Raw genomic sequence first — 6926 nt, forward strand, 5'->3', positions numbered from 1 at the left:
TGTAGCCGATCGAGCTTGGGATGTCTTGCGTGTGTACTGTACATCAGCGAGAGGACAGGGAGTGGCTTATATAGGAGGCAGCGGGCGCGCAACACTCGTCCCTGCCCTCTCAGTCCGCACCCTGCAAGCCCGGATCCATTGGGGACTGAGCAAGCTCACCTAAACTTGGAATGTTTAGCCTTTTTTTTCTTTTTTGAGATGAGGAACGTTTAGCTGAGTGCTGGCCAGTGCGCGATGTGGCGATCGCGCATCGCGAATTCGAGCACCGCCGCGCGTTTGGTCCAAGAACACAACCGTCGGGATTGCGTTGTTTCAGGCGCGAAACTGCAGCAGCGGTTCTTGCGGGAGCGTTGAAAAGTTTAATTACTACAGCCTCAGTTTAGGGGATGCATTTGTTTCTTGAAAAGTTACTGGAAATCACGCTCACTCGAAAGTGCCGGAGTAGTAAGACTACCCACATGAGTAAATTCAGCAGCTACATAAGTTTTAACTTAGCAAATTTGTTTATATGACAATGATTTTATGAGGAGAGAGATGAATTGAGTAACATAGTTAGGCTGGTCATAGTGGGGAGTAATTTAGACTAGTGTCATATGCATGACACTCGTCTAAATTACTACCTTCATAGTGCAAAATAACATAGTACTAGTGTCATATGTGACCTCATTTAATAGCTTGTAGACTCATGTTGTCTTGAAAAGCGCTATGTTACTACTTCTCATTAACTATTTGCCACATAAGTAAAAAATTCTCGAGGTGCGCTATGTTAATACCTAAGTTACTCCCACTATGACTAGCCTTAGTTACACTCAACATCACACATATCAAGACAAGATGAGTTTATACGCTAATAAATGAAGTGTTGTATATGAATTTTTGAGTTTGCTAACCACATGTCCCATGTGGTAAATGAAGTGTTGTATGACCCAACACATTTGTTACTCCCCCACTATAGAGGTAGTAATACAGACTAGTAACATACCCACTATGGCTAGTAACGTTCTTATATTCTGGGACAGAGGGAGTATATCTAAATTTGGTTGCTTTTGATTAAAAAATACTCTCTCTGTTTTATTTAGTCTGCATATTAGAGTTGATGAAGTCAAATTCGTATAGTTTGATCAAGTTTATAGAAAAGAATATAAATATCTATCATAATAAATTTGTATGATGTGAAAGTACATTCAATAATGAATCTCATGGTATTGATTTATTATTGTATATGCTAATATTTTGATGTATTAACTTTGTCAAAGTTTATAAAGCTTGACTTTGACAAAAACTAATATGCGGAGTAAATAAAAACGGATGGAGTAATAGTTTAGTAGCTTGTGAAAGTGAAATATATGAGGGCAGTCTTAATGCACTATATCTTTTTATATCTAATAACATAAAATACTCCGTGCGTACTAAAATTATAGATGTTCTTGCAGTTTAGTTTAACTGCAACAATGTCTTATATAGAGTATTTTGGTAGAGAGGGAGTATATGTTTAGATATACCAGCCACATATATATTAGTGGTGTACTACTTCCTTGTGCATTATGCTCCTAATGCGCCTCGACGGTGGGAGTATCTAAAACAATTCTTATTTAATGCCTTTTGTGAGTGAAAACTTGTGAGATATTTTGTACTCGATGCTAAGATCTATATCTAAATTAAGATATAGTCGCTATATATATTCTCATTAAATAGGGTGTCACATTAGATTTTTACCTGTGGAGCCATACTAAAATACAACCATTAGGAGTGCTCTAAGCAATATGACTTGATGCATAGGCACAACTTTTACCATACAGTGCAATAAGTAATATAGAATGATCACGTATGTTCACCTGTTGCACTCATTTATATTTTCGGAGTTGTTTTAGGCGTTTAGGCCTTAGGGGCTATACGACTCTGCCCAAGCAGGCTGATCAACATGACCCGAAGGTTGGTTATAGAATATTATTTCCCGCTGTAGATTCCAAAACTCAAAGATACCGGGGTCCAACTGCATCCCAAGCTAGGCGCATAGACGCATGAAATCGAGCTCGAAATTTGAACCACTGAATAAGCCTAACTCATTTCGTACAAATTTGCTATCAACGGGCGAAGGAGAGCTCCTACTTCCCGCGGTACATGGCGGACTGCGTGCAATTGCGCACCCACTTGTCCCGTGCCTTTTTGGGCCGGCCCATGCGCAGGGCGGGCCACACCGCTTTTTTTGTTTCTTTTCATATTATTTTATCTTTAACATTGAAAAACGTTTATAAATCCAAATATTCAGAATTCCAAAAATGTTTAAAAAAATAAAAAATTATGAATTTGGAAAAATCTTCACGGAATTAACTTTTCTGAATTCTAAAAAATAGAAATTCCAAAAAATTCACACATTTGAAAAAAATTCAAATTTCAAAAAATATTATTTATGGATTCCAAAAAAATATAAAAATTCAAAGAATGATCTGGAATTAAAAAAATGCAAATTCCAAAAAATAGTTATCAGTATGAAAGATGCTTATGATTTTGAAAAATGTTCACATAATTTGAAAATAGTCCCTGGATATCAAAAAAAACTTCCAAATATCAAAATATGTTCATGAATTTGAAAAGATGTTCCTATATTTTATAAAATGTTCTAAATTTCAAAGAATATTCATGAATATAAAAGAAATATGAAAAATCCAATAAATGTTTAGAAAATATAAAAATGTTCGCACATTTCAAAAATAAAATCATTAATTTCAAAAAATGTTCATTAAATTCCACAAATGTTTTGAGCTTTCAAAAATGTTAACAAACTTGAAGGATATTCCCAGATTTCAAAAAATGTTCAGAAATTTCGAAAAAATCATAAATTTGAAAAGTATTCCTGGATATTTGAAAATAATTCCTGAATTGAAAAATGATCCAAATTTCAAAAAAGGTTCATTAACTTGAAAATTTATTCTAAAATTTAAAAATGCTCCCGGATGTTTAAAAAATTCTTGAACTTGTAGAAAGCTCTTGGATTTCAAAAATATTCACGAATCTGAAAACGGTTCACGAATTAAAAAATATTTCACAAAATGAAAACAAATAGGAAAAGGGGGGAAATGAAAAAACGAAGAAAACCAAATGAAAGAAAACAGTTCATGGTACTTCCCAAAACTGGTGGGGGTGGGGGGAGCAAAAAACGTAGAACAAACGAACAAGCGAGTCCATTACCGCGGGCGGGGGTGCGTGTTTTGTCTCTATCCCCCGTCCCGCGTTGGGAATATGATTCACTGGGAGACAGAGCTTACCACCCCCAGAAGAAAATGAAACAAGCTGCAGGTGTGGCCCATTAAAACATGTTATTTCATTCAAAAATATGAATCTTCTATATTAAGGAATTAAGAGTTTTCTTATATTTTGTTTTAATCATAAGAACTTTCATAGGTCAACAAAAAAATTCACTTGTTTGTCTGTTCACTATTCATGTATCTCAGGAAAAATGATCAAGGTACTAGGGCAAAATGTTCCAGTAGAAATCGCAAAACTCGGATACCAATATTTACTAAAACATTAGTGCGTTCCAAAGCAAATATTCATGAGTACCAAAAAAATGATTAGGTATTTCAGAGAAAATACAGATGTATATTACAAACACATATTCATGTCTATAAGATTATCACATATAAGAAAGAACCATTTGTCCATTTCAAACAAAATTTGCATAATGTACTAATAAAAGGAAAAAGTAAAAGGAAATGGGGAAAATAAAATAAAAATTGACAAAGAAAATGAACCGCATTTTTTTAATAAAATAGAAAAGTAAATGTAGAAATAAAATAATTATTGGTAAAAAGAGCGGGAAAACCCCGCTTACCCTATTTTCGCTGGATGGGGTGCATGAGGCGTGTGCGTGTGTGCGTTCATAAGGGTGAGTATATGCGCGTGTATATGACCGCTTGTGTCTGTACTGATGCTCAAAAAAAAAACCTTGGAAAGTTTTTTTTTCTTGACAGACACCGGGGGAGAACTCTCCACCTGAATTTGAACGCATTTAAAGTAAAAAAAATTGATTTAGTTTATAAGGGAAGCACAAGGCGGAGCTGCTTCTACTCTTAAGCCCAGTGGCTCTTCCGATCCAGCTGTTATTGCACCCATCTGCAGCGCCAATGTTGGTAGGTGTACAACATTAGCAATGCTCTATTTTTAAATAGCTATAGTGCACTACCTAATTTTTGTAAGCATGCATATGACGCACAAGGAATTAACTCTGAATGCCCCGGTACTGGTCTAATTAGGGGCTATGGGATTTATGAGATGCATAATTAAAATATTAAAAGCAAGAATTGCATGTCATGATCAATTGGACATTGTGAGAGGGAGTTAAATCTGAATTCCAAGGAAAGATGAGAGATGAAATCTCCTAGATTTTAATGGAAGGAAAAATAGTGCATAGAGAGATTAAATACGGATTGGGCTAAGGGCACTTTTGAACACATTATATGTACTTATTTAGATTTAGATACTCCCTCCTTTTTTCCTTTAAAGCGAGTAGTACCTTCTTTAACGAACACCGTTCAAAAGCTGTTTCTCACCAAATTTAATTACACATTAACTTTTTCCTTTCGTTGCAACGCACAGGCATTTGTGCTAGTCAATACCTATGCATATCAATTATACATCAAAAGTTTTCATTTTTCTTTCATGCTGCCCACTACCTCTCTCTCTCTCTCTCGAAACAGGCTTTCGCCACTTTATATATAAAGCAACAACCGAAGAAGTACATCGGCCAAACGGTACAAAATAGTGAGGTAGCCCTCTTTCAAATCTGATCTTGAGATATCCGGCACACGCATAACACATGCGACTACGCTATCAACAACGAGGCACCGGAAGAACTAAACACCCTCATGCTTTGACCTAGCACACCTAAGCTCCATGACAACGTCCCAAAGAGGGCATCGCCGCTGCCGAGTCCACACTGGACAAAGGTCTTCACCCGAAGCTCGGACACTGACAGAAGAACCACAACGACATCTTCAAGAAGAGCGTGACACCCTCAGGTGTCACCGTCGTCCACGCCAAGGCATGGAGCTTTGGCTCGACAACTCATCCATGCCACCATGAGGCCACTAGGAGGGGCACCATGATGTCAGAATACCAGATCTGGATCAGGACGCCGCCCCATCAAGAGAGAGAAAGGGCATGTCTGAGTTGCCCGTTGCATCCCTCCCGTTGCCCACACAACCCGGAAGAGGAGTCACCACTACCGCAATGATACACGCTGAAGAGCAACCATGAGGACCGCCGCCCCGTCCACCTCACAACGCACTCAATCATGGTAGGAAGAGCGACGAGACTCCATCTACTCCTAGCCCGACATCAGTCCACGAGTCTGGGTAGGCGCCTCCACCGTAGGAGGCACCAACACCTGCGTCCCCAGCCAATATCCGGTGGATCGGGGGGGGGGGGCACAACACCGAGATTGCTGACGGTTGTCGACGAGCCAGCCTCGAGCCCTTGACCAGGCGAGCTCACACGACACCATGTCCATGGTCACCGGCACCGATCCGTGCACCGACGCAGCGCTAACACGACCACCATCACCGAGCACCAACTGGACCAAGCCCTGCGTCAACTACCCAGAGCACCATCTCCGATTTGCTTCAAGCCCAAATCTGGTCTGCCCGAGCACGAACCTTAGAACAAATTTATCTCGATGAGCGACCCCGCGTGCCGCCAGCCTGCACTCAGGAGAAGGGAGGTTACCACTACCACCTGCACACCACCGCGGGACGTCGACCATCGTGTTGCGCCCACGCCGACCACCTATGCACCCACCACCACACCAAACCAAAGTAACGAGGAGCTCCATCCAAAGCCAGCCGCCACTAGAAGGGAGGTCCAACCTAGATCCAGTCGTGGAGGAGGGCCTCGCTCAACGCACGGACAACCAGATCTGGAGCGGCCAGATCGAGCCGCCAAGACAGCCCCGAGCGCGCCCCACGTGGCCCACCATGCCACCTCAAGAACAACGGTGGACGCGAGGCACGCGCGAGCCCCCACCACCGACGCCCTTGGCCGCGCCCCGCCGCCACCAGCCAAAGACCACTGCCTGCGCCAGACACCACCAGCCGAGGGAAGGGCTGGAGCACTGGCGGCGCTAGGGTTGTCGTCCCGGTCGCCCGCGGGAGTGACGCGGGAGGGGAGGGGGATGGGGGGAAATGCCTCTCACTCCCCGATCGCCTTACCCAAAGGACTCTGAATTCCTTTGGAGCCAACTACCTCACTTTTCAAAGCGTGCAACCATGCCACATCTGTTGGGGAACGTAGTAATTTCAAAAAAATTCCTACGCACATGCAAGATCATGGTGATGCATAGCAACGAGAGGGGAGAGTGTTGTCTACGTACCCTCGTAGACCGGCAACGGAAGCGTTGACACAACGTAGAGGAAGTAGTCGTACATCTTCCCAATCCGACCGATCCAAGTACCGAACGTACGGCACCTCCGAGTTCTGCACACGTTCAACTCGGTGACGTCCCTCGAGCTCCGATCCAGCAAAGTGTTGAGGGAGAGTTTCGTCAGCACGACGGCGTGATGATGGTGATGATGTTCTACCGACGCAGGGCTTCGCCTAAGCACCGCTACGATATGACCGAGGTGGAATATGGTGGAAGGGGGCACCGCACACGGCTAAGGAACGATCACGAAGATCAACTTGTGTGTCATGGGTGCCCCCTTGCCCCGTATATAAAGGAGGGAGAGGGGGTGCGGCCGGCCCAAGGGGTGCGCCTGGAGGAGTCCTACTCCCACCGGGAGTAGGACTCCCCCCTCTTGCCTTGTTGAAAAAGGAAGGGGGAAGGGAGAAAGAGGAAAGGGGGCGCCCCCCCCCCTTCCTTCTCCTATTCGGACTAGGGGGGAGGGGGCGCGCGGCCTGCCCTGGCCGGCCCTCCTCTTCTTCCTTAGGGC

This window comes from Triticum dicoccoides, chromosome 7A (assembly GCF_002162155.2).
Source record: "Triticum dicoccoides isolate Atlit2015 ecotype Zavitan chromosome 7A, WEW_v2.0, whole genome shotgun sequence".
Classification (NCBI taxonomy): domain Eukaryota; kingdom Viridiplantae; phylum Streptophyta; class Magnoliopsida; order Poales; family Poaceae; genus Triticum; species Triticum dicoccoides.